This window comes from Myotis nattereri (genome assembly GCF_964212035.1).
Source record: "Myotis nattereri genome assembly, chromosome: 16".
Taxonomy (NCBI): domain Eukaryota; kingdom Metazoa; phylum Chordata; class Mammalia; order Chiroptera; family Vespertilionidae; genus Myotis; species Myotis nattereri.
Window position 1 is genome coordinate 103,528 of NC_138091.1, and position 17,993 is coordinate 121,520.

Below are 17,993 nucleotides of genomic sequence, written 5' to 3' on the forward strand. Positions count from 1 at the left end.
GAGCTGTATAAACAAGAATTCCTAATATTTTAAAGCAAATTCAAGTGAAAACGCTCCCTAAAGTGCCCGGAGTTGTAAATATTATCAGTTTGCTGGTCATTTCAGGGCTTTCCACTCACTGGTAATGTCTGTGATTACAAACGGCAGGAAAAGTAGGAAGAATCTATTTACTTTAATTTCAAGGGGTTCTTCCAAGTTTTTAATCATTTCTGGAAACTCCAATTACGTATTTTAAGAGTTTTACCACAACTAGAGAGTTTTCTTACAAATATGTACTGGAACCGTCAGGATTTTACAGAGTCATACAAAAGTACCCAGAGTAATGGGGCCTCAATTGTAAACATACGCAGTATAGACCTCACTGACAGGCTTTCTACACAAATTTTGAGCTGTATAAACAAGAATTCCTAATATTTAAAAGCAAATTCAAGTGAAAATGCTTCCTAAAGTGCCCGGAGTTGTAAATATTATCAGTTTGCTGGTCATTTCACGGCTTTCCACTCACTGGTAATGTCTGTGATTACAAACGGCAGGAAATGTAGGAAGAATCTATTTACTTTTATTTCAAGTGGTTCTTCCAAATTTTTAATCATTTCTGGAAACTCTAATTACGTATTTTAAGAGTTTTACCACAACTAGAGAGTTTTCTTACAAATATGTACTGGAACCGTCAGGATTTTAACAGAGTCATACAAAAGTCGCCAGAGTAATGGGGCCTCAATTGTAAACATACGCAGTATAGACCTCACTTACAGGCTTTCTACACAAATTTTTAGCTGTATAAACAAGAATTCCTAATATTTGAAAGCAAATTCAAGTGAAAACGCTCCCTAAAGTGCCCGGAGTTGTAAATATTATCAGTTTTCTGGTCATTTCACGGCTTTCCACTGGTAATATCTGTGATTACAAACGAAAGGAAATGTAGGAAGAATCTATTTACTTTTATTTCAAGGGGTTCTTCCAAGTTTTTAATCATTTCTGGAAACTCTAATTACGTATTTTAAGAGTTTTACCACAACTAGAGAGTTTTCTTACAAATATGTACTGGAACCGTCAGGATTTTAACAGAGTCATACAAAAGTCGCCAGAGTAATGGGGCCTCAATTGTAAACATACGCAGTATAGACCTCACTTACAGGCTTTCTACACAAATTTTGAGCTGTATAAACAAGAATTCCTAATATTTGAAAGCAAATTCAAGTGAAAATGCTCCCTAAAGTGCCCGGAGTTGTAAATATTATCAGTTTGCTGGTCATTTCACGTCTTTCCACTGGTAATGGCTGTGATTACAAACGGCAGGAAATGTAAGAAGAATCTATTTACTTTAATTTCAAGAGTTTCTTAAAAGTTTTTAATCATTTCTGAAAACTCTAATTGCGTATTTTTAAGAGTTTTACCACAACTGGAGAGTTTTCTTACAAATATGTACTGGAACCGTCAGGATTTTAACAGAGTCATACAAAAGTCGGCAGAGTAATGGCGCCTCAATTGTAAACATACGCAGTATAGACCTCACTTACAGGCTTTCTACACAAATTATGAGCTGTATAAACAAGAATTCCTAATATTTGAAAGCAAATTCAAGTGAAAACGCTCCCTAAAGTGCCCGGAGTTGTAAATATTATCAGTTTGCTGGTCATTTCAGGGCTTTCCACTCACTGGTAATGTCTGTGATTACAAACGGCAGGAAATGTAGGAAGAATCTATTTACTTTAATTTCAAGGGGTTCTTCCAAGTTTTTAATCATTTCTGGAAACTCCAATTACGTATTTTAAGAGTTTTACCACAACTAGAGAGTTTTCTTACAAATATGTACTGGAACCGTCAGGATTTTAACAGAGTCATACAAAAGTCGCCAGAGTAATGGGGCCTCAATTGTAAACATACGCAGTATAGACCTCACTTACAGGTTTTCTACACAAATTTTTAGCTGTATAAACAAGAATTCCTAATATTTGAAAGCAAATTCAAGTGAAAACGCTCCCTAAAGTGCCCGGAGTTGTAAATATTATCAGTTTGCTGGTCATTTCAGGGCTTTCCACTCACTGGTAATGTCTGTGATTACAAACGGCAGGAAATGTAGGAAGAATCGATTTACTTTAATTTCAAGGGGTTCTTCCAAGTTTTTAATCATTTCTGGAAACTCCAATTACGTATTTTAAGAGTTTTACCACAACTAGAGAGTTTTCTTACAAATATGTACTGGAACCGTCAGGATTTTACAGAGTCATACAAAAGTACCCAGAGTAATGGGGCCTCAATTGTAAACATACGCAGTATAGACCTCACTGACAGGCTTTCTACAGAAATTTTGAGCTGTATAAACAAGAATTCCTAATATTTAAAAGCAAATTCAAGTGAAAATGCTCCCTAAAGTGCCCGGAGTTGTAAATATTATCAGTTTGCTGGTCATTTCACGGCTTTCCACTCACTGGTAATGTCTGTGATTACAAACGAAAGGAAATGTAGGAAGAATCTATTTACTTTTATTTCAAGGGGTTCTTCCAAGTTTTTAATCATTTCTGGAAACTCTAATTATGTATTTTAAGAGTTTTACCACAACTAGAGAGTTTTCTTACAAATATGTACTGGAACCGTCAGGATTTTAACAGAGTCATACAAAAGTCGCCAGAGTAATGGGGCCTCAATTGTAAACATACGCAGTATAGACCTCACTTACAGGCTTTCTACACAAATTTTGAGCTGTATAAACAAGAATTCCTAATATTTGAAAGCAAATTCAAGTGAAAATGCTCCCTAAAGTGCCCGGAGTTGTAAATATTATCAGTTTGCTGGTCATTTCACGTCTTTCCACTGGTAATGGCTGTGATTACAAACGGCAGGAAATGTAGGAAGAATCTATTTACTTTTATTTCAAGAGGTTCTTCCAAGTTTTCAATCATTTCTGAAAACTCTAATTGCGTATTTTTAAGATTTTTACCACAACTAGAGAGTTTTCTTACAAATATTTACTGGAACCATCAGGATTTTAACAGAGTCATACAAAAGTCGGCAGAGTAATGGGGCCTCAATTGTAAACATACGCAGTCCAGTCCTCAATTACAAGCTTTCTGCACAAATTTTTAGCTGTATAAACAAGAATTCCTAATATTTGAAAGCAAATTCAAGTGAAAACGCTCCCTAAAGTGCCCGGAGTTGTAAATATTATCAGTTTGCTGGTCATTTCACTTCTTTCCACTGGTAATGTCTGTGATTACAAACGGCAGGAAATGTAGGAAGAATCTATTTACCTTAATTTCAAGAGGTTCTTCCAAGTTTTTAATCATTTCTGAAAACTCTAATTGCGTATTTTTAAGAGTTTTACCACAACTAGAGAGTTTTCTTACAAATATGTACTGGAACCGTCAGGATTTTAACAGATTCATACAAAAGTCGACAGAGTAATGGGGCCTCAATTGTAAACATACGCAGTATAGACCTCACTTACAGGCTTTCTACACAAATTTTGAGCTGTATAAACAAGAATTCCTAATATTTGAAAGCAAATTCAAGTGAAAACGCTCCCTAAAGTGCCCGGAGTTGTAAATATTATCAGTTTGCTGTTCATTTCACGGCTTTCCACTCACTGGTAATGTCTGTGATTACAAACGGCAGGAAATGTAGGAAGAATCTATTTACTTTAATTTCAAGGGGTTCTTCCAAGTTTTTAATCATTTCTGGAAACTCCAATTACGTATTTTAAGAGTTTTACCGCAACTAGAGAGTTTTCTTACAAATATGTACTGGAACCTTCAGGATTTTAACAGAGTCATACAAAAGTCGGCAGAGTAATGGGGCCTCAATTGTAAACATACGCAGTATAGACCTCACTTACAGGCTTTCTACACAAATTTTGAGCTGTATAAACAAGAATTCCTAATATTTGAAAGCAAATTCAAGTGAAAACGCTCCCTAAAGTGCCCGGAGTTGTAAATATTATCAGTTTGCTGGTCATTTCACGGCTTTCCACTGGTAATGTCTGTGATTACAGACGAAAGGAAATGTAGGAAGAATCCATTTACTTTTATTTCAAGAGGTTCTTCCAAGTTTTTAATCATTTCTGAAAACTCTAATTGCGTATTTTTAAGAGTTTTACCACAACTAGAGAGTTTTCTTACAAGTATGTACTGGAACCGTCAGGATTTTAACAGAGTCATTCAAAAGTCGCCAGAGTAATGGGGCCTCAATTGTAAACATACGCAGTATAGACCTCACTTACAGGCTTTCTACACAAATTTTGAGCTGTATAAACAAGAATTCCTAATATTTGAAAGCAAATTCAAGTGAAAACGCTCCCTAAAGTTCCCGGAGTTGTAAATATTATCAGTTTGCTGGTCATTTCACGGCTTTCCACTCACTGGTAATGTCTGTGATTACAAACGGCAGGAAATGTAGGAAGAATCTATTTACTTTAATTTCAAGGGGTTCTTCCAAGTTTTTAATCATTTCTGGAAACTCCAATTACGTATTTTAAGAGTTTTACCACAAGTAGAGAGTTTTCTTACAAATATGTACTGGAACAGTCAGGATTTTAAGAGAGTCATACAAAAGTAGCCAGAGTAATGGGGCCTCAATTGTAAACATACGCAGTTTAGACCTCACTTACAAGCTTTCTACACAAATTTTGAGCTGTATAAACAAGAATTCCTAATATTTGAAAGCAAATTCAAGTGAAAACGCTCCCTAAACTGCCCGGAGTTGTAAATATTATCAGTTTGCTGGTCATTTCACGGCTTTCCACTGGTAATGTCTATGATTACAAACGGCAGGAAATGTAGGAAGAATCGATTTACTTTTATTTCAAGTGGTTCTTCCAAGTTTTTAATCATTTCTGGAAACTCTAATTACGTATTTTAAGAGCTTTACCACAACTAGAGACTTTTCTTACAAATATGTACTGGAACCGTCAGGATTTTAACAGAGTCACACAAAAGTCGCCAGAGTAATGGGGCCTCAATTGTAAACATACGCAGTATAGACCTCACTTACAGGCTTTCTACACAAATTTTGAGCTGTATAAACAAGAATTCCTAATATTTGAAAGCAAATTCAAGTGAAAACGCTCCCTAAAGTGCCCGGAGTTGTAAATATTATCAGTTTGCTGGTCATTTCACGGCTTTCCACTCACTGGTAATGTCTGTGATTACAAACGGCAGGAAATGTAGGATGAATCTATGTACTTTAATTTCAAAGGGTTCTTCCAAGTTTTTAATCATTTCTGGAAACTCTAATTACGTATTTTAAGAGTTTTACCACAACTAGAGAGTTTGCTTACAAATATGTACTGGAACCGTCAGGATTTTAACAGAGTCATACAAAAGTAGCCAGAGTAATGGGGCCTCAATTGTAAACATACGCAGTTTAGACCTCACTTACAGGCTTTCTACACAAATTTTTAGCTGTATAAACAAGAATTCCTAATATTTGAAAGCAAATTCAAGTGAAAACGCTCCCTAAAGTGCCCGGAGTTGTAAATATTATCAGTTTGCTGGTCATTTCACGGCTTTCCACTGGTAATGTCTGTGATTACAAACGGCAGGAAATGTAGGAAGAATCTATTTACTTTTATTTCAAGGGGTTCTTCCAAGTTTTTAATCATTTCTGGAAACTCTAATTACGTATTTTAAGAGTTTTACCACAACTAGAGGGTTTTCTTACAAATATGTACTGGAACCGTCAGGATTTTAACAGAGTCATACAAAAGTCGCCAGAGTAATGGAGCCTCAATTGTAAACATACGCAGTATAGACCTCACTTACAGGCTTTCTACACAAATTTTGAGCTGTATAAACAAGAATTCCTAATATTTGAAAGCAAATTCAAGTGAAAACGCTCCCTAAAGTGCCCGGAGTTGTAAATATTATCAGTTTGCTGGTCATTTCACGGCTTTCCACTGGTAATGTCTGTGATTACAAATGGCAGGAAATGTAGGAAGAATCTATTTACTTTAATTTCAAGGGCTTCTTCCAAGTTTTTAATCATTTCTGGAAACTCCAATTACGTATTTTAAGAGTTTTACCACAAGTAGAGAGTTTTCTTACAAATATGTACTGGAACCGTCAGGATTTTAACCGAGTCATACAAAAGTCGGCAGAGTAATGGGGCCTCAATTGTAAACATACTCAGTATAGACCTCACTTACAGGCTTTATACACAAATTTTTAGCTGTATAAACAAGAATTCCTAATATTTGAAAGCTAATTCAAGTGAAAACGCTCCCTAAAGTGCCCGGAGTTGTAAATATTATCAGTTTGCTGGTCATTTCACGGCTTTCCACTGGTAATGTCTGTGATTACAAACGGCAGGAAATGTAGGAAGAATCGATTTACTTTTATTTCAGGTGGTTCTTCCAAGTTTTTTATCATTTCTGGAAACTCTAATTGCGTATTTTTAAGAGTTTTACCACAACTAGAGAGTTTTCTTACAAATATGTACTGGAACCGTCAGGATTTTAACAGAGTCATACAAAAGTCGGCAGAGTAATTGGGCCTCATTTGTAAACATACGCAGTATAGACCTCACTTACAGGCTTTATACACAAATTTTTAGCTGTATAAACAAGAATTCCTAATATTTGAAAGCAAATTCAAGTGAAAACGCTCCCTAAAGTGCCCGGAGTTGTAAATATTATCAGTTTGCTGGTCATTTCACGGCTTTCCACTGGTAATGTCTGTGATTACAAACGGCAGGAAATGTAGGATGAATCTATGTACTTTAATTTCAAAGGGTTCTTCCAAGTTTTTAATCATTTCTGGAAACTCTAATTACGTATTTTGAGAGTTTTACCACAACTAGAGAGTTTGCTTACAAATATGTACTGGAACCGTCAGGATTTTAACAGAGTCATACAAAAGTAGCCAGAGTAATGGGGCCTCAATTGTAAACATACGCAGTTTAGACCTCACTTACAGGCTTTCTACACAAATTTTGAGCTGTATAAACAAGAATTCCTAATATTTGAAAGCAAATTCAAGTGAAAACGCTCCCTAAAGTGCCCGGAGTTGTAAATATTATCAGTTTGCTGGTCATTTCACGGCTTTCTACTGGTAATGTCTGTGATTACAAACGGCAGGAAATGTAGGAAGAATCTATTTACTTTTATTTCAAGGGGTTCTTCCAAGTTTTTAATCATTTCTGGAAACTCCAATTACGTATTTTAAGAGTTTTACCACAACTAGAGGGTTTTCTTACAAATATGTACTGGAACCGTCAGGATTTTAACAGAGTCATACAAAAGTTGCATGAGTAATGGGGCCTCAATTGTAAACATACGCAGTATAGACCTCACTTACAGGCTTTCTACACAAATTTTGAGGTGTATAAACAAGAATTCCTAATATTTGATAGCAAATTCAAGTGAAAACGCTCCCTAAAGTGCCCGGAGTTGTAAATATTATCAGTTTGCTGGTCATTTCACGGCTTTCCACTGGTAATGTCTGTGATTACAAACGGCAGGAAATGTAGGAAGAATCTATTTACTTTAATTTCAAGGGGTTCTTCCAAGTTTTTAATCATTTCTGGAAACTCCAATTACGTATTTTAAGAGTTTTACCACAACTAGAGGGTTTTCTTACAAATATGTACTGGAACCGTCAGGATTTTAACAGAGTCATACAAAAGTCGCCAGAGTAATGGGGCCTCAATTGTAAACATACGCAGTATAGACCTCACTTACAGGCTTTCTACACAAATTTTGAGCTGTATAAACAAGAATTCCTAATATTTGAAAGCAAATTCAAGTGAAAACGCTCCCTAAAGTGCCCGGAGTTGTAAATATTATCAGTTTGCTGGTCATTTCACGGCTTTCCACTGGTAATGTCTGTGATTACAAATGGCAGGAAATGTAGGAAGAATCTATTTACTTTAATTTCAAGGGCTTCTTCCAAGTTTTTAATCATTTCTGGAAACTCCAATTACGTATTTTAAGAGTTTTACCACAAGTAGAGAGTTTTCTTACAAATATGTACTGGAACCGTCAGGATTTTAACCGAGTCATACAAAAGTCGGCAGAGTAATGGGGCCTCAATTGTAAACATACTCAGTATAGACCTCACTTACAGGCTTTATACACAAATTTTTAGCTGTATAAACAAGAATTCCTAATATTTGAAAGCTAATTCAAGTGAAAACGCTCCCTAAAGTGCCCGGAGTTGTAAATATTATCAGTTTGCTGGTCATTTCACGGCTTTCCACTGGTAATGTCTGTGATTACAAACGGCAGGAAATGTAGGAAGAATCGATTTACTTTTATTTCAGGTGGTTCTTCCAAGTTTTTTATCATTTCTGGAAACTCTAATTGCGTATTTTTAAGAGTTTTACCACAACTAGAGAGTTTTCTTACAAATATGTACTGGAACCGTCAGGATTTTAACAGAGTCATACAAAAGTCGGCAGAGTAATGGGGCCTCAATTGTAAACATACGCAGTATAGACCTCACTTACAGGCTTTCTACACAAATTTTTAGCTGTATAAACAAGAATTCCTAATATTTGAAAGCAAATTCAAGTGAAAACGCTCCCTAAAGTGCCCGGAGTTGTAAATATTATCAGTTTGCTGGTCATTTCACGGCTTTCCACTCACTGGTAATGTCTGTGATTACAAACGGCAGGAAATGTAGGATGAATCTATGTACTTTAATTTCAAAGGGTTCTTCCAAGTTTTTAATCATTTCTGGAAACTCTAATTACGTATTTTGAGAGTTTTACCACAACTAGAGAGTTTGCTTACAAATATGTACTGGAACCGTCAGGATTTTAACAGAGTCATACACAAGTAGCCAGAGTAATGGGGCCTCAATTGTAAACATACGCAGTTTAGACCTCACTTACAGGCTTTCTACACAAATTTTGAGCTGTATAAACAAGAATTCCTAATATTTGAAAGCAAATTGAAGTGAAAACGCTCCCTAAAGTGCCCGGAATTGTAAATATTATCAGTTTGCTGGTCATTTCACGGCTTTCCACTGGTAATGTCTGTGATTACAAACGGCAGGAAATGTAGGAAGAATCGATTTACTTTTATTTCAGGTGGTTCTTCCAAGTTTTTTATCATTTCTGGAAACTCTAATTGCGTATTTTTAAGAGTTTTACCACAACTAGAGAGTTTTCTTACAAATATGTACTGGAACCGTCAGGATTTTAACAGAGTCATACAAAAGTCGGCAGAGTAATTGGGCCTCATTTGTAAACATACGCAGTATAGACCTCACTTACAGGCTTTATACACAAATTTTTAGCTGTATAAACAAGAATTCCTAATATTTGAAAGCAAATTCAAGTGAAAACGCTCCCTAAAGTGCCCGGAGTTGTAAATATTATCAGTTTGCTGGTCATTTCACGGCTTTCCACTGGTAATGTCTGTGATTACAAACGGCAGGAAATGTAGGATGAATCTATGTACTTTAATTTCAAAGGGTTCTTCCAAGTTTTTAATCATTTCTGGAAACTCTAATTACGTATTTTGAGAGTTTTACCACAACTAGAGAGTTTGCTTACAAATATGTACTGGAACCGTCAGGATTTTAACAGAGTCATACAAAAGTAGCCAGAGTAATGGGGCCTCAATTGTAAACATACGCAGTTTAGACCTCACTTACAGGCTTTCTACACAAATTTTGAGCTGTATAAACAAGAATTCCTAATATTTGAAAGCAAATTCAAGTGAAAACGCTCCCTAAAGTGCCCGGAGTTGTAAATATTATCAGTTTGCTGGTCATTTCACGGCTTTCTACTGGTAATGTCTGTGATTACAAACGGCAGGAAATGTAGGAAGAATCTATTTACTTTTATTTCAAGGGGTTCTTCCAAGTTTTTAATCATTTCTGGAAACTCCAATTACGTATTTTAAGAGTTTTACCACAACTAGAGGGTTTTCTTACAAATATGTACTGGAACCGTCAGGATTTTAACAGAGTCATACAAAAGTTGCATGAGTAATGGGGCCTCAATTGTAAACATACGCAGTATAGACCTCACTTACAGGCTTTCTACACAAATTTTGAGGTGTATAAACAAGAATTCCTAATATTTGATAGCAAATTCAAGTGAAAACGCTCCCTAAAGTGCCCGGAGTTGTAAATATTATCAGTTTGCTGGTCATTTCACGGCTTTCCACTGGTAATGTCTGTGATTACAAACGGCAGGAAATGTAGGAAGAATCTATTTACTTTAATTTCAAGGGGTTCTTCCAAGTTTTTAATCATTTCTGGAAACTCCAATTACGTATTTTAAGAGTTTTACCACAACTAGAGGGTTTTCTTACAAATATGTACTGGAACCGTCAGGATTTTAACAGAGTCATACAAAAGTCGCCAGAGTAATGGGGCCTCAATTGTAAACATACTCAGTATAGACCTCACTTACAGGCTTTATACACAAATTTTTAGCTGTATAAACAAGAATTCCTAATATTTGAAAGCAAATTCAAGTGAAAACGCTCCCTAAAGTGCCCGGAGTTGTAAATATTATCAGTTTGCTGGTCATTTCACGGCTTTCCACTGGTAATGTCTGTGATTACAAACGGCAGGAAATGTAGGAAGAATCTATTTACTTTTATTTCAGGTGGTTCTTCCAAGTTTTTAATCATTTCTGGAAACTCTAATTACGTATTTTGAGAGTTTTACCACAACTAGAGAGTTTGCTTACAAATATGTACTGGAACCGTCAGGATTTTAACAGAGTCATACAAAAGTAGCCAGAGTAATGGGGCCTCAATTGTAAACATACGCAGTTTAGACCTCACTTACAGGCTTTCTACACAAATTTTGAGCTGTATAAACAAGAATTCCTAATATTTGAAAGCAAATTCAACAGAAAACGCTGCCTAAAGTGCCCGGAGTTGTAAATATTATCAGTTTGCTGGTCATTTCACGGCTTTCCACTGGTAATGTCTGTGATTACAAACGGCAGGAAATGTAGGAAGAATCTATTTACTTTAATTTCAAGGGGTTCTTCCAAGTTTTTAATCATTTCTGGAAACTCCAATTACGTATTTTAAGAGTTTTATCACAACTAGAGGGTTTTCTTACAAATATGTACTGGAACCGTCAGGATTTTAACAGAGTCATACAAAAGTTGCATGAGTAATGGGGCCTCAATTGTAAACATACTCAGTATAGACCTCACTTACAGGCTTTATACACAAATTTTTAGCTGTATAAACAAGAATTCCTAATATTTGAAAGCTAATTCAAGTGAAAACGCTCCCTAAAGTGCCCGGAGTTGTAAATATTATCAGTTTGCTGGTCATTTCACGGCTTTCCACTGGTAATGTCTGTGATTACAAACGGCAGGAAATGTAGGAAGAATCGATTTACTTTTATTTCAGGTGGTTCTTCCAAGTTTTTTATCATTTCTGGAAACTCTAATTGCGTATTTTTAAGAGTTTTACCACAACTAGAGAGTTTTCTTACAAATATGTACTGGAACCGTCAGGATTTTAACAGAGTCATACAAAAGTCGGCAGAGTAATTGGGCCTCATTTGTAAACATACGCAGTATAGACCTCACTTACAGGCTTTATACACAAATTTTTAGCTGTATAAACAAGAATTCCTAATATTTGAAAGCAAATTCAAGTGAAAACGCTCCCTAAAGTGCCCGGAGTTGTAAATATTATCAGTTTGCTTGTCATTTCACGGCTTTCCACTGGTAATGTCTGTGATTACAAACGGCAGGAAATGTAGGAAGAATCTATTTACTTTAATTTCAAGGGGTTCTTCCAAGTTTTTAATCATTTCCTGAAACTCCAATTACGTATTTTAAGAGTTTTACCACAACTAGAGAGTTTTCTTACAAATATGTACTGGAACCGTCAGGATTTTAACAGAGTCATACAAAAGTCGCCAGAGTAATTGAGCCTCATTTGTAAACATACGCAGTATAGACCTCACTTACAGGCTTTATACACAAATTTTTAGCTGTATAAACAAGAATTCCTAATATTTGAAAGCAAATTCAAGTGAAAACGCTCCCTAAAGTGCCCGGAGTTGTAAATATTATCAGTTTGCTGGTCATTTCACGGCTTTCCACTGGTAATGTCTGTGATTATAAACGGCAGGAAATGTAGGATGAATCTATGTACTTTAATTACAAAGGGTTCTTCCAAGTTTTTAATCATTTCTGGAAACTCTAATTACGTATTTTAAGAGTTTTACCACAACTAGAGAGTTTTCTTACAAATATGTAATGGAACCGTCAGGATTTTAACAGAGTCATACAAAAGTAGCCAGAGTAATGGGGCCTCAATTGTAAACATACGCAGTTTAGACCTCACTTACATGCTTTCTACACAAATTTTGAGCTGTATAAACAAGAATTCCTAATATTTGAAAGCAAATTCAAGTGAAAACGCTCCCTAAAGTGCCCGGAGTTGTAAATATTATCAGTTTGCTGGTCATTTCACGGCTTTCCACTGGTAATGTCTGTGATTACAAACGGCAGGAAATGTAGGAAGAATCTATTTACTTTTATTTCAAGGGGTTCTTCCAAGTTTTTAATCATTTCTGGAAACTCTAATTACGTATTTTAAGAGTTTTACCACAACTAGAGGGTTTTCTTACAAATATGTACTGGAACCGTCAGGATTTTAACAGAGTCATACAAAAGTCGCCAGAGTAATGGGGCCTCAATTGTAAACATACGCAGTATAGACCTCACTTACAGGCTTTCTACACAAATTTTGAGCTGTATAAACAAGAATTCCTAATATTTGAAAGCAAATTCAAGTGAAAACGCCCCCTAAAGTGCCCGGAGTTGTAAATATTATCAGTTTGCTGGTCATTTCACGGCTTTCCACTGGTAATGTCTGTGATTACAAACGGCAGGAAATGTAGGAAGAATCTATTTAATTTCAAGGGGTTCTTCCAAGTTTTTAATCATTTCTGGAAACTCCAATTACGTATTTTAAGAGTTTTACCACAAGTAGAGAGTTTTCTTACAAATATGTACTGGAACCGTCAGGATTTTAACAGAGTCATAGAAAAGTCGGCAGAGTAATGGGGCCTCAATTGTAAACATACTCAGTATAGACCTCACTTACAGGCTTTATACACAAATTTTTAGCTGTATAAACAAGAATTCCTAATATTTGAAAGCAAATTCAAGTGAAAACGCTCCCTAAAGTGCCCGGAGTTGTAAATATTATCAGTTTGCTGGTCATTTCACGGCTTTCCACTGGTAATGTCTGTGATTACAAACGGCAGGAAATGTAGGAAGAATCGATTTACTTTTATTTCAGGTGGTTCTTCCAAGTTTTTAATCATTTCTGGAAACTCTAATTACGTATTTTGAGAGTTTTACCACAACTAGAGAGTTTGCTTACAAATATGTACTGGAACCGTCAGGATTTTAACAGAGTCATACAAAAGTAGCCAGACTAATGGGGCCTCAATTGTAAACATACGCAGTTTAGACCTCACTTACAGGCTTTCTACACAAATTTTGAGCTGTATAAACAAGAATTCCTAATATTTGAAAGCAAATTCAACAGAAAACGCTGCCTAAAGTGCCCGGAGTTGTAAATATTATCAGTTTGCTGGTCATTTCACGGCTTTCCACTGGTAATGTCTGTGATTACAAACGGCAGGAAATGTAGGAAGAATCTATTTACTTTTATTTCAAGGGGTTCTTCCAAGTTTTTAATCATTTCTGGAAACTCTAATTACGTATTTTAAGAGTTTTACCACAACTAGAGGGTTTTCTTACAAATATGTACTGGAACCGTCAGGATTTTAACAGAGTCATACAAAAGTCGCCAGAGTAATGGGGCCTCAATTGTAAACATACGCAGTATAGACCTCACTTACAGGCTTTCTACACAAATTTTGAGCTGTATAAAAAAGAATTCCTAATATTTGAAAGCAAATTCAAGTGAAAACGCTCCCTAAAGTGCCCGGAGTTGTAAATATTATCAATTTGCTGGTCATTTCACGGCTTTCCACTGGTAATGTCTGCGATTACAAACGGCAGGAAATGTAGGAAGAATCTATTTACTTTAATTTCAAGGGGTTCTTCCAAGTTTTTAATCATTTCTGGAAACTCCAATTACGTATTTTAAGAGTTTTACCACAAGTAGAGAGTTTTCTTACAAATATGTACTGGAACCGTCAGGATTTTAACAGAGTCATACAAAAGTCGGCAGAGTAATGGGGCCTCAATTGTAAACATACTCAGTATAGACCTCACTTACAGGCTTTATACACAAATTTTTAGCTGTATAAACAAGAATTCCTAATATTTGAAAGCTAATTCAAGTGAAAACGCTCCCTAAAGTGCCCGGAGTTGTAAATATTATCAGTTTGCTGGTCATTTCACGGCTTTCCACTGGTAATGTCTGTGATTAAAAACGGCAGGAAATGTAGGAAGAATCGATTTACTTTTATTTCAGGTGGTTCTTCCAAGTTTTTTATCATTTCTGGAAACTCTAATTGCGTATTTTTAAGAGTTTTACCACAACTAGAGAGTTTTCTTACAAATATGTACTGGAACCGTCAGGATTTTAACAGAGTCATACAAAAGTCGGCAGAGTAATTGGGCCTCATTTGTAAACATACGCAGTATAGACCTCACTTACAGGCTTTATACACAAATTTTTAGCTGTATAAACAAGAATTCCTAATATTTGAAAGCAAATTCAAGTGAAAACGCTCCCTAAAGTGCCCGGAGTTGTAAATATTATCAGTTTGCTGGTCATTTCACGGCTTTCCACTGGTAATGTCTGTGATTACAAACGGCAGGAAATGTAGGATGAATCTATGTACTTTAATTTCAAAGGGTTCTTCCAAGTTTTTAATCATTTCTGGAAACTCTAATTACGTATTTTGAGAGTTTTACCACAACTAGAGAGTTTGCTTACAAATATGTACTGGAACCGTCAGGATGTTAACAGAGTCATACAAAAGTAGCCAGAGTAATGGGGCCTCAATTGTAAACATACGCAGTTTAGACCTCACTTACAGGCTTTCTACACAAATTTTGAGCTGTATAAACAAGAATTCCTAATATTTGAAAGCAAATTCAAGTGAAAACGCTCCCTAAAGTGCCCGGAGTTGTAAATATTATCAGTTTGCTGGTCATTTCACGGCTTTCTACTGGTAATGTCTGTGATTACAAACGGCAGGAAATGTAGGAAGAATCTATTTACTTTTATTTCAAGGGGTTCTTCCAAGTTTTTAATCATTTCTGGAAACTCCAATTACGTATTTTAAGAGTTTTATCACAACTAGAGGGTTTTCTTACAAATATGTACTGGAACCGTCAGGATTTTAACAGAGTCATACAAAAGTTGCATGAGTAATGGGGCCTCAATTGTAAACATACGCAGTATAGACCTCACTTACAGGCTTTCTACACAAATTTTGAGGTGTATAAACAAGAATTCCTAATATTTGATAGCAAATTCAAGTGAAAACGCTCCCTAAAGTGCCCGGAGTTGTAAATATTATCAGTTTGCTGGTCATTTCACGGCTTTCCACTGGTAATGTCTGTGATTACAAACGGCAGGAAATGTAGGAAGAATCTATTTACTTTAATTTCAAGGGGTTCTTCCAAGTTTTTAATCATTTCTGGAAACTCCAATTACGTATTTTAAGAGTTTTACCACAACTAGAGGGTTTTCTTACAAATATGTACTGGAACCGTCAGGATTTTAACAGAGTCATACAAAAGTCGCCAGAGTAATGGGGCCTCAATTGTAAACATACGCAGTATAGACCTCACTTACAGGCTTTCTACACAAATTTTGAGCTGTATAAACAAGAATTCCTAATATTTGAAAGCAAATTCAAGTGAAAACGTCCCCTAAAGTGCCCGGAGTTGTAAATATTATTAGTTTGCTGGTCATTTCACGGCTTTCCACTGGTAATGTCTGTGATTACAAACGGCAGGAAATGTAGGAAGAATCTATTTACTTTAATTTCAAGGGGTTCTTCCAAGTTTTTAATCATTTCTGGAAACTCCAATTACGTATTTTAAGAGTTTTACCACAAGTAGAGAGTTTTCTTACAAATATGTACTGGAACCGTCAGGATTTTAACAGAGTCATACAAAAGTCGGCAGAGTAATGGGGCCTCAATTGTAAACATACTCAGTATAGACCTCACTTACAGGCTTTATACACAAATTTTTAGCTGTATAAACAAGAATTCCTAATATTTGAAAGCTAATTCAAGTGAAAACGCTCCCTAAAGTGCCCGGAGTTGTAAATATTATCAGTTTGCTGGTCATTTCACGGCTTTCCACTGGTAATGTCTGTGATTACAAACGGCAGGAAATGTAGGAAGAATCGATTTACTTTTATTTCAGGTGGTTCTTCCAAGTTTTTTATCATTTCTGGAAACTCTAATTGCGTATTTTTAAGAGTTTTACCACAACTAGAGAGTTTTCTTACAAATATGTACTGGAACCGTCAGGATTTTAACAGAGTCATACAAAAGTCGGCAGAGTAATGGGGCCTCAATTGTAAACATACGCAGTATAGACCTCACTTACAGGCTTTCTACACAAATTTTTAGCTGTATAAACAAGAATTCCTAATATTTGAAAGCAAATTCAAGTGAAAACGCTCCCTAAAGTGCCCGGAGTTGTAAATATTATCAGTTTGCTGGTCATTTCACGGCTTTCCACTCACTGGTAATGTCTGTGATTACAAACGGCAGGAAATGTAGGATGAATCTATGTACTTTAATTTCAAAGGGTTCTTCCAAGTTTTTAATCATTTCTGGAAACTCTAATTACGTATTTTGAGAGTTTTACCACAACTAGAGAGTTTGCTTACAAATATGTACTGGAACCGTCAGGATTTTAACAGAGTCATACACAAGTAGCCAGAGTAATGGGGCCTCAATTGTAAACATACGCAGTTTAGACCTCACTTACAGGCTTTCTACACAAATTTTGAGCTGTATAAACAAGAATTCCTAATATTTGAAAGCAAATTGAAGTGAAAACGCTCCCTAAAGTGCCCGGAATTGTAAATATTATCAGTTTGCTGGTCATTTCACGGCTTTCCACTGGTAATGTCTGTGATTACAAACGGCAGGAAATGTAGGAAGAATCGATTTACTTTTATTTCAGGTGGTTCTTCCAAGTTTTTTATCATTTCTGGAAACTCTAATTGCGTATTTTTAAGAGTTTTACCACAACTAGAGAGTTTTCTTACAAATATGTACTGGAACCGTCAGGATTTTAACAGAGTCATACAAAAGTCGGCAGAGTAATTGGGCCTCATTTGTAAACATACGCAGTATAGACCTCACTTACAGGCTTTATACACAAATTTTTAGCTGTATAAACAAGAATTCCTAATATTTGAAAGCAAATTCAAGTGAAAACGCTCCCTAAAGTGCCCGGAGTTGTAAATATTATCAGTTTGCTGGTCATTTCACGGCTTTCCACTGGTAATGTCTGTGATTACAAACGGCAGGAAATGTAGGATGAATCTATGTACTTTAATTTCAAAGGGTTCTTCCAAGTTTTTAATCATTTCTGGAAACTCTAATTACGTATTTTGAGAGTTTTACCACAACTAGAGAGTTTGCTTACAAATATGTACTGGAACCGTCAGGATTTTAACAGAGTCATACAAAAGTAGCCAGAGTAATGGGGCCTCAATTGTAAACATACGCAGTTTAGACCTCACTTACAGGCTTTCTACACAAATTTTGAGCTGTATAAACAAGAATTCCTAATATTTGAAAGCAAATTCAAGTGAAAACGCTCCCTAAAGTGCCCGGAGTTGTAAATATTATCAGTTTGCTGGTCATTTCACGGCTTTCTACTGGTAATGTCTGTGATTACAAACGGCAGGAAATGTAGGAAGAATCTATTTACTTTTATTTCAAGGGGTTCTTCCAAGTTTTTAATCATTTCTGGAAACTCCAATTACGTATTTTAAGAGTTTTACCACAACTAGAGGGTTTTCTTACAAATATGTACTGGAACCATCAGGATTTTAACAGAGTCATACAAAAGTTGCATGAGTAATGGGGCCTCAA